This window comes from Acinonyx jubatus, chromosome E3 (genome assembly GCF_027475565.1).
Source record: "Acinonyx jubatus isolate Ajub_Pintada_27869175 chromosome E3, VMU_Ajub_asm_v1.0, whole genome shotgun sequence".
Lineage (NCBI taxonomy): Eukaryota > Metazoa > Chordata > Mammalia > Carnivora > Felidae > Acinonyx > Acinonyx jubatus.
Window position 1 is genome coordinate 7,557,504 of NC_069398.1, and position 16,009 is coordinate 7,573,512.

Consider the following 16,009-nt stretch of genomic DNA (forward strand, 5'->3'; position numbering starts at 1 on the left):
CTCCGGGGCCGCCACCCCACCACACGCGCGGACCGGGTTACCCTCCAAGCCCAGCGGGTCGGCCGCCGGGAGTCTGCGGAGAGCGTCCGGCGCGCGCCCGCTGGAGCCCCGCCCCTCCCGCCGCAGGGAGGGGGCGGGGCCCCGCGGGGGCCGAGCGGGCGCGCTCGCGCTCGTGCCCGCGGGGCGAGCTCACGGGAGCGACGCCAGGATAGAGGCTCGCGGAGCCGCCATTCTAACGCAGGCGCGGTGGCCAAGTGGTAAGGCGTCGGTCTCGTAAACCGAAGATCACGGGTTCGAACCCCGTCCGTGCCTGGCGTGAGCCTCACTAAGCGGCGAGACTTTTTAGGGTTGGGACCACTTTTCAAGAGCTGGCCCTCGGAGAGGCCCCCGCCAGCCTGCCGTGCCGAGAGCCTCGCCCCTGGGTGCAGATGGGTGCGGAGCCGGCCAACTGTTTTCAACTCGTGTGGCTCCAAGCTCTGCTCCCGCCCTCGCAGGAGGTGAGCGTCTGGGTGGTCCGGCCTCGGCGAGTCCGCAAACTCTTCCCGCTCCGGGCGGCGCTCCCCGCGGACGGCGCCCCCTGCCGCCCCCCGCGGGAAGCGGAGGGGCCCCCAGAAACCGTGGCCCCCGGCAAAAACCCCACAGCTGCTGGCACTCCACTCGAGAGCCGCTAAGCTTTTCCCCTGAACTTGAAAGTCCAATTTTATCCTCTCTAATGAGAGGACTGCCGTTGCCTGATGCCGGGCCCACACCCAGAGGCAGCTGCTGCTGGCTTGCTATTTTTAAAAAGAAATCCGTTGCAGGCACTGCATGAAGAGAGGAAATCCTGCCCAGACCTAGAGCCGTTCTGACGTGACGACCTAGACCCGCCTGAGCCTCCGTTTGCCCTTCTGTGAAATGGACGCCTGGCCAGCTGTAGGCGTTTGTGTGCTGCCAGACGGACTGGCCGTGGAAGCGGCCCCGGGAAACGGAGCTGGGGTCACAGGGAACCTGTTTTCTTCGCATCACGAAAGGATGCACCGCGGGGCTGCTCGAATGCATTTAACCACGCGTGCAGTGGCCTCGACCCGCGGGGGTTTTGTGCCCTCTGAAAACCAGCTTGACCTCGGGGAAACCCGGATCGGCCCGAGATTCCTAATCGAAGGGAGCGTTAACGGAGCTCCTGATGGATACGTGGTGGAGCTGGACTCTGGGGGTACCTCGGTGACCGAGCCACATCGGGGCGGGCTCTCTCGGATTGGAGGGAGGGCGCCTGGGGGATGCGATGGGGAGCGAGGAGCCTAGCTGCAGCGGCCAGGGGCTGAGAGTCCCCGACTCCACAGCAGCGGCTGTCACAGTCGTCGGCTTTCCTCAGCATCCCCTGGCTTGTTAAGCACCGATCCCTGGGCCCCACCTCCGGGGCTTCTGCATATTCGGTAAATCCGAGATGCGGCCTGACTACCCCCCACGTGGCCCTGATGCTGCCAGACCACACCGAGAAGCTCTCTTCGCCCCGGGGGTCGCCTTAAAAGACAGGTTCTCGTTCTTTAGTGGCGCCGAGACCCTGCATTTCTAACTTGCGGCTGGGTGACGCTCGTGTGGCTGGGCCCCGCCCTCCCTGACTGGGCAGAGGGTAGAAGGATCCACATCAAATTAACAGCTGGCCAGTCGGAGATCTGTGCAAAGGATTCCTTCACTTCTTATCCTGAAAACTTTCACATTGTTTAGATTTAATAGGAGATGATTGTATCACGTGCAGAATTTTTTTTTTTCCAGAATCTCTCCAGAGCCCACAAACCCAGAGATAACCTATTAGGAGGCAGGCGAGTTAGAATGATCCAGAATTAAGACAGATAATGATTGAGTGTTGTCTTCTCTCCCCTGGAGCAGTCATTCATTTCTTTTTAAAGAAGCGCCACAGGGGTGTCTGGGTGGCTCAGTGGGTTAAGCATCTGGCTTCTGCTCAAGTCATGATCTTGTGGTTCCTGGGTTCGAGCCCTGAGTCAGGCTCTGTGCTGACTGCTCAGAGCCTGGAGCCTACTTCAGATTCTGTGTCTCCCTTTCACTCTGCCCCTCCCCTGCATTCTGTCTCTTTCTCAAAAAAAAAAAAAAAAAAAGTCACAAAGGAACACTTAGGTTCCTTCCATTAAACAACAACAAAAAACCCACACTCCTCCTCCCCCCATCCCCCTCAGTTAGGCCAGTATCTGTGGGAGGATGTTAGTAGTCCACATACAGTTTCCTGTCCCTCTTTCCAAAGAGTAAAGCCTCACTCAGTGCCATCATCCTAGGAAAACACCCATTCTCACCACCCCCCAAAACTGTCCCCACCCTGCCCACCCTCCTTGGCCCCACATGATGAATGGGCTTCAGGAAAAGGCAAGTTACAAAATGTGCTGTAGGTACCATTTTTCCAAAAAAAAAAAAAAAAAAAAATGGAACAAAACTAAGGGTATATATTTATGTGTGGGGAAGTGCTTGCTGTTTTTTGTTTGTTTGTTTTTAAGTTTATTTATTTTGAGAGAGAGGGCACGCACACGTGGGGGAGGGACAGAGAGAGAAGGAAAAAGAGAGAATCCCAAGCAGGCTCCCCACTGTCAGCACAGAGCCCAATGTGGGGCTCGAACTCATGAAAGGTGAGATCATGACCTGAGCTGAGATCAGGAGTCCGACCCTTAACTGACGGAGCCACCCAGGTGCCCCGGTTTTTTGTTTTTAAGCCTGGAAGACTACATATGAAGCTCAAAATCATCACCTCTGCTGGAAATCTGGGGATACCACGGAGCTGTGAAACCAGCTGGGTGCAGGCTGCCGAATCAGACACTAGTGAGCCAAATTCTGAGTTTGGGTCCTCTTTTCACGGAAGTGGGTAAAGCTGATGGTGTGTCTGAATAAGCAAGCCATTGTATGTTGGTTTGAACCACTTGCGCTCCTGAATCTGTAAAGCCATGTTTGGGTTCCCGTAACTTGTCTGTGAATTTCTGAAAGTCAGCTTGAAGTCCGCTGTGTTTGTTCTGTGACAACTTGACCACTGGGGAAAAGGTGGGTTTGCACAGGGAGCTCTGTAAGGAGAGATCACGATGATCAGTGACAGAAGAAGGTGATATAAGAATTCTGACGGCAAAGAGGGAGCCCAGGTTCCTGGTGGTAGCTAGGAGGGGCTGTTTGTTAGCAGAGGCTGCACGGAGAGCAAGCTTCAACAGTGACACCGTGTGGCAGCAGCATGCAATAGCAGGGCCGCCATGGTTTCTCTCCGCTAGGGGAATCTACCAGAACCTGGGGGGGGAGCCACGGACCCTCCACTTAATCTCTGTGGGCCTCAGTTTCTCCCATTCTATAATTGGACTGGCACACACTCACTTGGTTGACGGAGGCTTTCTGACAACATTGTAAACATCCACCAACCAGGACGTGAAAGGGCAATCCATCCATCCCCTGGCGTCATGGGCCGCCATGAAAAGGAAGGATTGATTTATGGATCTGGAGATTCATTTAGTAAGAAAAGCTGTGCCCCGTTTGGGGGAGGTGGTTTTACAGCTTTACTGAGGTATAACAACCAAATAAACCCCCACACATATTGAAATGTATACAATTTGATGCGTTTGGACATAGGCACACACCTGGGAAACCATCAGCACATTCAAGGTGAGAGACATACCATCACTTCCAAGTTTCCTGTGTCCTTTTGCTCTTTTGTGTGTCTGAGAACACAACGTGAGATCTGGCCCCTTAAGAGAGCTGTTAACAATAGGCGCTAGGTTGTACAGATCTCTAGAATTTGTCCATCTTGTATAGCTGTAACGTTAGCCGATATGCTTATAAATAAGCATATTTATCCATACACATAGATTAAAAAAAATTTTTTTAATGTTTATTTTTGAGACAGAGAGTGAGTGGGGGAGGGGCAGGGAGAGAGAGAGAGCGGGAGACACAGAATCCAAACCAGCCTCCAGGCTCTGAGCCATCAGCACAGAGCCCGACGCGGGGCTCGAACTCACAGGCCGTGAGATCATGACATGAGCCCAAGTCAGACGCTTAACCGACTGAGCCGCCCAGGCGCCCCATACACAGAGATTTTTATGTTGGCTTCTCAGAATGTTCCAGAACATCCACATCCCATGCAGAAGGCTCCATGTCCTGCTGTTGATCATGAAGACGTGCAGGTGGCGTGAGGGGTACAGAGGGATTACAGAGCAAAGGACCCATTTTTTTTTTTCCTATTATCATGGCCTCAGGAAGGGAAGCTGTGTTACTTCTGGATGCACTGTTTTGGCAGCAAAAACTTACAAACTTAACAACAGGGGGGAAAAAAAGAGAAAATATAAAGAGTAAACAGATGCCTGGAGGGCACAGGCGTTCACACAGGGCTGGCCCTGCATGGATGAGATGCCAAGTTTGCAGGGAAAAAGCTCCCTCTTGGGGCACCTGGGTGGCTCAGTCGATTGAGCTTCTGACTTCGGCTCAGGTCATGATCTCACGGTTCCTGGGTTCGAGCCCCACGTCGGGCTCTGTGCTGACGGCTCAGAGCCTGGAGCCTGCTTGGGATTCTGTGTCTCCCTCGCTCTCTGCCCCTCCCCCCACTCGTGTTCTGTCTTTCCCTCTGTAAAATAAATAACATTAAAACAAGAAAAAGCTCACTCTTGTCTTCCAAACTGACCCCCTCCAAGGAGAGGCCTCCAGCCCACTGCCCTGGCATGTCTCCCATCTGGAATGACGTCATGTGCTTTCCAAACTTCCAGTAAAGAATAAAAAACGGCGCTCTTAATAAGAGAGTCAGTGATTTGTAGCCGTGCATGAGTGGAGAACCACATTTCAAAACCAGAAGCGTATTTCAGGCACGAGTAGCACTTAAAAGAAAATATTGTGGCAGGCCCCTGGAGGCAGCAGACGTTGTTTATGTCATATCAACTTGAGTTTTGCTTAGCAAACCACCAGGCCGGCCCACAAAGAACGCTGCCCGTGAACCTGTTCCCTCCCGTCCCCGCCCGGCCCTTCGAACCCAGGTGAGCAGACCTGGGTTTTGGCTTACCGTGGGTAAAAAAAAAAGAGAACCCTTGAACTCCAGGCCGGGCGGGCTGCAAAATCCCTCCCAATTCTTGAAACACCCCCAGAAAAGAAACCCCGTACCTTCCTTTGAGAAGCGTTGGCGGACAGACTCTGACAATATCCTGAGCGATTCTTGCCTTCTGCTGTTCACACCCCGTGTCTTCCCTTCTTCTTAAGTGGGACGACTGTGCCCTGCGGGATACGGCACAGGTGATGTGATGTCACTTCTCTGATTATGTTGCATAAGACGGCAGCACCCATCTGGATAGCAGACGCTCTCTGGCTGCTTCAAGGACACGCGCGGCCGTGCTGGGGAGGCCCACACGGCAAGGAACGGAAGCCGGCCAACAACATGGCAAGAAATCGAAGCCCTCAGTCCAACAGGCCACGAGGGACTGAATTGTCAGCAGCCGTAGGGACTCGGAAGGGAGTCCCGGGGCGCCTGGGTAGCTCAGTCGGTGAAGCATCTGCCTTTGCCTCAGGTCATGATCTCACGGTTCGTGGGTTCGGGCCCCACGCAGGGCCCTCTGCTATCTGTGCAGAGCCTGCTTTGGATCCTGTGTCCCCTCTCTCTCTCTCTGTGCCCCTCCCCTGCTTGGGCTCTCTCTCTGAAAAATAAATACATGAATAAATACATACATACATATGGGCACCTGGATGTCTCAGTCGGTTAAGTGTCTGACTTCGGCTCAGGTCATGATCTCGCGGTTTGTGAGTTTGAGCCCCGTGTCGGGCTCTGGGCTGACAGCTCAGAGCCTGGAGCCTGCTTCCGATTCTGTGTCTCCCTCTCTCTCTGCTCCTCCCCCGCTCATGCTCTGTCTCTCTCTCTCTCTCTCTCTCTCTCTCTCTCTCAAAAAATAAACATTAAAACAATGTTTTTTTAATATATAAATAAATAAAACTTAAAAAAAAAAGGGAAGAAAATGAGTCCTTCCGGTTGCTCTGGGCTTGAAGGTTTGTAGCTCACGCCTACTCCCCACCTCCCCCAGTCCGTATGTCGAAGCCCTAATCCCCAGTGTGATGGTATTACTCCTAAGAGGCCTTTTGGGGGGTAATTGGGGCAGGATGAGGTCTTGAGGTTGAGGCCCTTACGGTGGAATTAATGCCTTATAAAAAATAAAAAAAGGACAGGGCACGAGAGCTCGGTCTCTCTCCACCCTGTGAGGACAAGAAGACCGTCGGCAAGCCAGGAAATGAGCCCTCAACGGACACCAAATCTCCCAGCACCCTGATCTTGGACTTCCCGGCCAGAAGAGTGAGAGATAAAAGTGTGCTGTTTAAGCACCCCCTGCCCCCAGTCTGTGGTCTCCTGTTACAGCAGCCCAAACCGAGGAAGCCGCCAGCTGAGCACCGAGAAGAGAGCCCAGCCTGGACTGCAGCCTCACAGAGGACCCAGCGGAGCCGCGTGCAGACTGGGAGACAATAAATGCCTGTGGCCTCAAGTTGCCAAGTCCCTGGTAATCTTGCTGCTGCAGGAACAGATAATTAACACAGGAAGAGTCTGATGAGGAACACGGAGATCTAGTTTCCATCCAAGTCCCCACAAGGTCCACGGGGACAGCTGCCCGCAGCCCAGCGACAAACCCAGAACCCATGCTAGCGACCCTTTCCTCCCGCCTCTGTACCACCTTACCGCAACCCTAGCGACCTAAAACCGCCCCGTTTGCTAATCTTTCCGTTTCTGCAGGTCCGAAGCCCAGGTTGGTTCTGGGTCTCCCACAAGTCTAAAGTCAAGGTGCTGCCCGGCTGGGCTATTATCAGGAGGCTCCGGATGAATCCGCTTCCACGCTTACTCAGTTTGGTGGCCACATTCAGTTCCTCGCGTGGGTAGGACGGGGCTCTGTTTCCGTGGCGCCTCGAGGCCCCTCTCCAGTCCCTGCACGTGTGTGTCCTGACATCCGCACATTTCAAATCTTACTTCGCCTTCTGCCTCTTTCTCATGCAAGCCAAAGAAAGTTCTCTGCTTGGAAGGGGCTCCTGGACTGAGACTGGGCCCGCCTCAATCTCAATAGATAATCCAGTCTAATCCTCCTATTTAAACGTCTATGACTCTAGGGGGCGCCTGGGTGGCTCAGTCTCTTAAGTATCTGACTTCAGCTCAGGTCATGATCTCGTGGTCTGCGAGTTCGAGCCCCGCGTCGGGCTCTGTGCTGACAACTCAGAGCCTGGAGCCTGCTTTGGATTCTGTGTCTCCCTCTCTCTCTGCCCCTCCCCTGCTCATGCTCTGTCTCTATCTCAAAAATAAATAAACATTAAATAAAAGTATATGACATTAATTACATCCTCAAAGTCCTTTTTGCCACAAAACACAACATGTTCATAGGTTCTAGGGATTAAAGCGTGGGCATATTTGGGAGACCATTATTCTGCCTACCCCAACCCTTGACTCACCCCTCCTTCCTCCCCTGCTCATCCAGTTGGTCAGTGCCTAAACTCTCGCCAGTCACCTCCTGTGTGTTGCTTTAGACCTTCACGGTTCCATTTCTTCTTTGATGACTGGTGCTTGGACCATTGCAGTAGACTCCCGCCTGGTTTCCTTTGCTTTCAGTCTTGTCTCTTTTCCACGCTTCTTCCACTGTCACCTGACCTCTCTCGAAAACACCAGTGAACGTGCCACTCTTATCGTTCCATCCTTCACCATATGCCCACCACCACCAGGATAAATCCCACCTCCTTAGCATGGCATTCTGGGCCCCAAGTGTCCTACCGATCTCCCCCGTGCTCTTCAGTGTTTTACAGCAGCCTCTCTTATTCCTTCAATTCGACTTGTTCCTCAGTCCTCTGGGCCTGCACTTAGGCTGTTCCCTCTACTTATCATGGCCTTTCTCCACCTCCAGCTTCCTGGAAAACTCCTACTCATACCACAAAACTTCGCCTAACTTAACTATGATTTTGCATCATTCCTGAACTCGTCAGTTGGAGCTGCTATTTCCTCGATGCAGCACCAGTGCCTGGGGTGTCTTGCTTTCACAGCACCTAGCACAAATCATTACAATTACCGCCTTGCATGCCCAATGCATTTCCCACGAGACCAGAGGTCGAAAGCTCGGATGCCCAGGGGAGCCAGACAGGGTGTGTGAATGTGTGAGACCTTCTGGGTCTAAGACAACAAGGACTCTGAGAGGCCACGCCGGGCTAAGAGCCACCACGTTTCCGAAAATCTCGTGTTCAGTGAGATCCAGCCTCTCCGCTCTGGCCCGTAAACCGTGCGGAAATTCGTCTACACTAGGCTGTTCATAGCAGCGTTGCTGGGAAGGGCGAAGTGTCCGTCCAGGAAAAGAGAAAAGCAAACTGTGGAGTGCGCACAGAAGAGAATTAAGCTCAGCCAGTTCAAATAAATAAACCCTAACTCCATCCAACTCCGTGGATTAGGCACACAAAACGTGGAGCAAAACACAAGGCAGGCAGGGAACGAGGAGGCATCTCGATACCATTTATACAGAGCAAACATCTTGCAAGTTGCACAGAGCAAATATCTTGTAGTTGTTTCTGGCTACATAGGTGGTAAAAGCATACAGACAGGCCTGCAAGTGATGACGTCTACATTCAGGACGGCGTTGTCTGTGGGGATGTCCGAGGTGGCCGAGAGGGAGAAAGGGCACACGAGGGGTACTGAGTGAATCTCGATTTGATTTATTTGACTTGCGTATTAATTAAGCCACCATAGGTGGTAGTCTGTGGGTGTCTATTAACTTATCCTCTATTGTTTTGGGGCACCCGGGTGGCTCAGTCGGTTAAGCATCAGACTCTTGGTTTCGGCTCGGGTCATGATCTCATGGGTCATGAGTTCGAGCCCCGCATCTGGCTCAGCACTGCTGGTATGGAGCCTGTTTGGGATTCTCTCTCTCTCCCTCTCTGCCCCTCGCCTTCTCTCTCTCTCTCTCTCTTTCTCAAAATAAATAAATAAACTTAAAAAAATTATTCTCTATTGTTTTGGGTCAGCCTGAAATACCTCCCAATTACAGGCAAAAAAAAAAAAAGGTGGGCGGGCGCCTGGGTGGCTCAGTCGGTTGAGCATCCGACTTCGGCTCAGGTCATGATCTCACGGCTCCTGAGCTCGAGCCCCGCGACGGGCTCTGTGCTGACAGCTCAGAGCCTGGAGCCTGCTTCCGATTCTGTGTCTCCCACTCTCTCTGCCCCTAACCCACTCACATTCTGTGTCTGTCTCTCTCAAAAATAAATAAACATTTTTTTTTTAATTTAAAAAAAAAAAGTGGGTCTAGTGTGGTCTAACCCACACCAGGCCACCTGGCTCAGAGCCTGGCACATAAATGATGAGGAAAATACTACTTGCACTTTACCAATGGCATAATTGAGAAGAAGAGAGAGGAGGTACTGTCCCCAGGGTCCAGAGGATGGAATGGCACAGGGTAGGGTTAGAGACACGTGGGCAGAGGCAGAAATGGCCCATCCCTGGGCCTTTTCCTGAACCAGCCTTCTCTGACTCAGATTTATGCAGACATTTGCGGAATGTGGCATTCCAAGGTCACACTCCAGAGGGACTGAACAGCCCTTTAAAGCCCCCCTGTGGGCCTCCAGAAGATACCAGAGCCAGCATGAGTGGGGAGAGACTCCAACAACCCAACTCCATGGCTTTAAGAATTCTACCTTCTCTTTGCTGGCCCATCTCATAGGAAGCTGCCTCTGGCCTCTCCCCAGACGCTGTCCCAACCCAGCTGCGGTGACTCTCCTCTGACCAGCTGTCCCCTTGTCACCTACACGATCCGTTCTCTTTCTCAGACTCTCTGTCCCTTTCTAATGTATCCCTCCCCTGTCTAGGTTCCCCAGTCCCCTCACCCATTACCCTGATGGGCATATCAAGGCCTTACTCCCAAGGCTGCAGGTGGAGATTCAGGCCCTGGATGGGACCCTGTTGTCCCAGGCAGCACTGAAAGTCACACATCGCATTCTCCAGTGGTAGACACTCAGAAATTTCTATTTCAGGCCATAAAGCTTGGCGCTGGCCAAGCTTTGCATTAAAAAAGAAAGAATTTTAAGTCAAGGGGTCAAAGCCCAATATCTATATGGCCAGGCAGCTGACCTAAGTGAATCCAGCCAGGCAAAAACTATATGGCCTTAGCACTTTGCGTACTTCTTTCTGCAAGGAACAGCAGCTCCCCTGGCTTAAACTGCCTTTAAAAATAAGGAAATTTGTTATGCATTTACCAGGGGGTACTACTACGAGAGGCAGGGTGGGTTTCTCAGCTGATTTCTTGAGCAACGACATGCGGCCATTCGGGACACAGGTTCCTTCCACCGTCTCTCTTCTCTGCCAGCAGCATGTCGGTTTCACCCCAACGCTGGCCCAAAATGGCTGCTGCAGTTCCAGGCATCACATCTAAATCCATCTTGTCTCATTGGTGGGGATTGTATCACATGATTATTCTCTGACCAAAGACTGGTTGTTTCCTCTGAGCCAAAGAGCTGAGCGGCAGAGGGGTGAGGAAAGACAATGAGAAGAGAACTTCCATGACTGAGCTGAGGAAGCATCGGGGACGGTCACCTGAAACAGAGCTGCTGGCGTTCATAAGCCGCCTCTTCCTCCTGGTCTCTGAGCCAGGCACCACAACTCACAGCCCCCTAAGGTGCCTGCTGGGCCTCCTGATTGGTTCCCACCGGTGTGGGACACTTCCTAGCCGATGCACTTAGTTGGTTTGCTTTCCCTGGAGGCTCCTTCACTGTCTTCCCAGTTCACGGAGAAAGAAGGAAGTCCTGGAAGATACGAGAGCCATGAAAGAAAAGGTGCCTCGGTTCCTCGAGAACTTGTGGATCCCTGTGCTCCCCACTTCTTGGGCTGTGATAATATGACCAAGAAATGAAACCGTATTGTGGTCAGCCACTGAAAGTTTGGGCTCGTCACACAGCTGGCCTCCCCTGACTGATACTGGGTCCCACTGTCCTGCTCCAGCCAACTGTTGCCCTGTGGGAATGCGGCCCCGCGTTGCCCAGTCTTTTGATCATCTGATTTTTTTTTTTAAAGAGAAGCCAGAAATCTGGATTTTTTAAATATGAAATTTCCTGATTTAAAAATGTTGGCCACCAAGTCAAATTTATTATTATTATTTTAAATGGTCTGCGGGCCAAACGAAACACATCCGCGGGCTCCACTTGGCCTGTGGGCTGCCCGTCACCACCTCTGGTCAAATACTTCAAATCCAACAGCATTTCTTTTTAAGTTGGTGCCGGCCCCAGAGGCGTCGCGAGGTCCGTTGTCACACGGGTTCCAGGCAGATCTATGCGGACGCAGGCGCCCCCTCCACTCCTTCATCTTCCAGTTTCTTGACACAGCTTGGCCACTCTGCTGAAATTCCAAGGAGCCGACTCTGCATTTCTAGGGGACTAGGTCCCGCGTGGGCCAGTCTGACCCACCCACCCCAGTCCCTGGTGCCTGGGACCCCAACCACAACTTAGAGTAGACAAGGGAGAAACCCTCAGGCGTTTGAATCTACTCCTAGCCCGTTTAATAGCGACTGATCGTTGCTACAATTTATTGAGTGCTCACCGCGCCAGACCCCAACAAGCACTTTGTGAATCAGGCGATTTAATCCTTTTAACAACCCCATTGTTGGCGATCAGGAAACTAACTGAAACTCAACTCCAGAGGGCCAAGGACTTGTCCCAGGTCACAGCCCGATTGATCTCTGGCTTTCTCTCCGTTGCAAATGTTTATTTATTTTTGAGACAGAGGCAGGGGAGGGGCAGAGAGAGGGGGACAGAGGCTCCCAAGCGGGCTGCACCCTGACAGCCGAGAGCCCGATGTGCGGCTCGAACTCACGAACCGTGAGCTCATGACCTGAGCCGAAGTCAGCCGCTTAACCCGCTGAGCCACCCAGGCGCCCTGCAAAGGCTTTCTTAACCGGCCTTTCTCACACATCTGTGTCATGATGCCTCTAGCAGGCGAGGGGCTTGTCGCCAGCAGACCGGGAACCACAGACCCCTCGGTCTCACCAAATGGCAGCTTATCTTTCGGTCTACACAGGGCCTGTTGTTCTCCCCCTCTTGGGAGTCTCAACATTTTCACAGATGGGACGTCACTATGGTCCCAGCCCGGCTGCTTCCTTTCCAGTACTTTTCATTCTTTCTTTAATTCATTCTCTAACAAAACTTGATTTCGCCCCACCTACCGTGGGGGCTAGACAGGGCAGGGTAGCAGGAATCCAGGCCTTTTCCCTGAGGCTCCTACTGCCTGGTGTGGCCACCTTGCACTTCCGGCCTGGGCCTTGGCATCTGCTCTGGGCCAGAAACTCGGGTGCGGGTGAGGCTCCTTCCTGGGAGAAGGGCCGGAGCGGGCCCCTGGGGCTTCCGGCTGGAGAGTGGGGTGTTTTCCGGAGTCTGGCGGCTCTTCCAGAGCTGAACTGGATTTCAGCTTGGCCACCAGCTTGAGTCCCAGGCAGCTGAGCCAGAACAGGCAAGAGCAGGCCTCAAAGGGATTGGGGGAACATCTTTTAGGGGGCTTTTAAAGTCCAAGGTAAAGGCAGGGCCCTGGTTGCCTTCGGGGGGTCTTGCCCCCAGGCCCTGCTGGTCCCAACACAGCGTGCGTTTTCTTTCTGCACCCAGCTCCGAGGGCCTGGACCGGGGGTGATGAGTGAGCTTCCAGAATCCTGTGGCCCTGTGCACAGACGTGGGTGGGGGTCAGCCCCTCCAGGCCCCTGAGCCTGTGCCGCTGTGGCACCAGGAAGCTATTTCCACTCCCCAGCGGTCCGGCCTTTGCACAGGCCATACCTGCTGCCCAGACTCCACGCCCACACCCCCCACGCCGCCCCCAGCTCTTTCCTCTTTCCTCCAATAGCCCCTCCTCCAGGTAATAATCCCACGCACAACCAACCATCTCGCAGACTCACTCAGAGGCCCTTCTTTGGTCAAATGTTGCTCAAATTCTGGGCGAAACCCCATTCTCAGTGTGGAGCTACCTATGAACTTGGCAAGCGGGTTCCCTGCCCCTAAGAATGAGCGCGAAAACAGAGGAAATCTGTTTTGGATTTCCAAAACCTCGTTCTGACGCTGTGGGGAGGTGAGAGCAAAGAGAAGGGGGAAACGCAAGAACACCGCCTCCCTGGAAACATCTTTAGGTGAAGGAACAGAGCAACGTCCGCAGCGCCTCAGATGGACCGTCTCCTGAGCTCCCAGGTATTGCCTTCAGAAGCCGGGGACGCTCAGCTTTGGGTGAGAGACCGTGATGAACTGGAGCGCGCAGCGCCATCCGGAAATGCTTGTATAAATGTCACAGAACCAATTTGCAGCAGAGGAAATACTCAGTAAAAGTCTGAAAATATGTGAACGGGGCCAACTTTTGCGGCATTTCTGATTATTATTTTTTCCACTTGTTAGGAGGGTTTTGTGACGGATTTTCTGTTAGTGGTATTTCACCCTGCAACTTTTAAACACAAAATAAATAAAAAGAAGAAACTTAGAAGAAGAAATGAAAAAAAAAAAAAAGCCAAATACCCCTATCAGGGTATTTGTCTCACTGAATCCCTGTGAAAGTCCTAGAAGACAGGTTCTATAACTCCCACTTGACAGGGGCACCTGGGCGGCCCAGTCAGTTAAGCATCTGACTCTGGATTTCCGCCTCGGTCTTGATCTCACAGTTCGTGAGTTCGAGCCCCTTGTCAGGCTCCGTGCTGGCAATGTGGAGCCTGCGTGGGAGTCTCTCTCTGCCCCTCCCCAGCTTGTGTTCTCTCTCTCTCTCTAAGTAAATAAACTTTAAAAAATAATAATAACTCCCACTTTGCAGATGAGGAAGCTGAGGCCCAGGCAGAGTCACCTAGCTGATGAGAAGCACCAGCAGGGAGAGTCCAGCCTCTCCCATGTCCTACCCCATGGCAGTATCCAGTCATGGAGACCACACGCCAGTGGGACCGGTGGGGGGGGGGGTCCCAGTGGACACCCTCAGCCCAGCTTTGGTCTCTCATGGTGTCCTGACCCAAGGCAGCTGGGCTCCAGAGCTCGTGCCCGGGACCACAGGGGTCAGCATGGTAACTGGCTGCTGGCTCAGGTCTCTCCCAGAGACGATGCCTTCCTTGGGGTCAGGGACCCGTCCTGTTGGCCACAGGGGCTCCAGTGTCAGCTCTGGGCCTGGCGCAAAGAGGGCAAGCAAGCTTTAGATCAAGGAACAACTGACCTCAAAGCCTCAGTGTTTTCCTCTGGAAAATGGGAAGAGCTCAGTAAGTTAGTATATGTCACATGCTTGGCACACAGTAGGGCCTCAGGAGGAAATGGGGACTGATGATTATCAGCGATCAGCCCTTTGCCTTAAGAGGCATTTGACCTATCCTCTTCTGTCACATTCCCCTCCAAGTTGCTATGAGAAATACTATCCCCTAGGGGTCCCTCGGCCCAGAGTAAACCCAGAGAACCCCTACGCCAACACACACACACACACACACACACACACACACACACACAGCCTGTCTGGCCTCTTCTTGAGCACTGTCCTCCAGGCTTCTGGAATTAGAGCCCAGTGAGGGAGAAGGGACTTCAGTCACAAACCAGTGGGTCAAAGTCCTGTGCAGCGGCTGCAAATGAGGACCCCCTCCTCCCTTCCTCCCTGCAAAGTGGGGGCAGGAGATAGGGGTGCACCTGGGAGAGAAGGAATAGAGGATTCTGCCTGGCTCACTCCCTCTGGTTGGGGTCCCTGGGACCCCCTTGATGGCATGAGGAGGGCCCACTGGGTTGGGTGATATATTTTCTGAGTGTGACACATGTCGGCCAACAGAGGACAGCAAATACATTTTTTATGATCCTGGGAGGCTCTCAATCCCGTCACAGTTACTCGAAAAGAGGCTGGGCAGTGGAAGGGGACAAGTCATGTCTCAGTTATTTGGATCCTGTCTGGGCGAGAGGGGACACTTGCATGATGATCAGGGGGTTCCTGGGCAAGGGCTGCAGGTGGGGAAGATTTCAGGAGGGGCTGAGCTGTAGGGGAGGGTCCCCCTTACGGCTGGAACCTTATGTAGCTTATGGAGTGGGGTGTCACCCCAGGGGCCAGATCTTTGCAGGGTGGAGAGGGGACCCTCAATGCCCCACCTCCAATTTCCAGAACATCTCCCAGAGCTGGTGGCCAGTGGCTGTGAAAACAGCAACAGAGTGCATTGGAACAGGGAGGGCGGAAAACACAACTTTATTTTTTGGCCTGAAAGTGGGTTGGTATTTGGGGAGTTCTTGGGAACAGAGCTTGTCTGTCCAGTTTCAAACCTGGGGCTTCCAAAGGACTCCGGTCATCCCCAAGCAGGTTCGGGGCCACCAAGAGGTGGCCACCACGGCTGGGAACCAGTCTGGAGGCTGCTCCTACTTGTACAGTTTGCACATGGGGGGTGGGGGGGGGGGATGAAGAAAATTGGGAGGACCGGCTAAAAGCGCCTGCTGGCGCTGTCACTGAGTGTTCCCAAAAGAGGCTAGCAGATCTGGGGGCGAGTCTGAATCTCAAGTAGATGTGTCCCCATTCAGGCACCCTGCACCCCAGCTGAGGGATCCCTGGAGCGCATGTGGAGGACGCCTGCCCGCCCCCAGGAGGGAGGCCCAGCCCAGGCTCCCTCCTCCGGCCCACGGGGTGTTGGAAGTGGGGATCTCCCCCTCCCCCGAGCCCCCCCCCCCCAGTTTGGAGAACCCCAGGCTCTGCCCCCACAGGTCGAGGTTGACGTCGCGGCCGCATTTCTAGGAATGCCCCTATCCGCTGACTATATTTGGCGAGGGTTTCTAGGAAGGCACCCCCCCACCACCACCCCGGCCCCCGCCCCAGCCCCCACCCGGGCAGGCGGGCGCGCGCCGCTTCCAGGCTCTCGCCCTCTCTCCCGGGCCGGGGAGGAGCCGCCCCGCCTGGGCCGCCGCCGCCTCCCCAGCGCCGCCAACCCCGGGCCGGCCCAGCCCCCGCCCCGGGCCGGCCATAGGGCGTGGGGGGGGGGGGGAGCGGGGGAGGGGGGGCCGGGCCGGGGGGGGGGGCGGGGGCGCGGCTTTGTGGCGGCAGCGGACCGTGGAGGCCGGGTGCAGC

At 54.0% G+C, this 16,009-nt stretch overlaps 1 non-coding gene across 1 annotated transcript; it reads left to right on the forward strand.

Annotated features, from left to right (window-relative positions):
- The first annotated feature begins 240 nt into the window (after positions 1–240).
- TRNAT-CGU (transfer RNA threonine (anticodon CGU)) lies at positions 241–312 on the forward strand. The gene has a single exon. It is a non-coding gene; the product is annotated as a tRNA-Thr (tRNA).
- Positions 313–16,009: the final 15,697 nt, after the last annotated feature.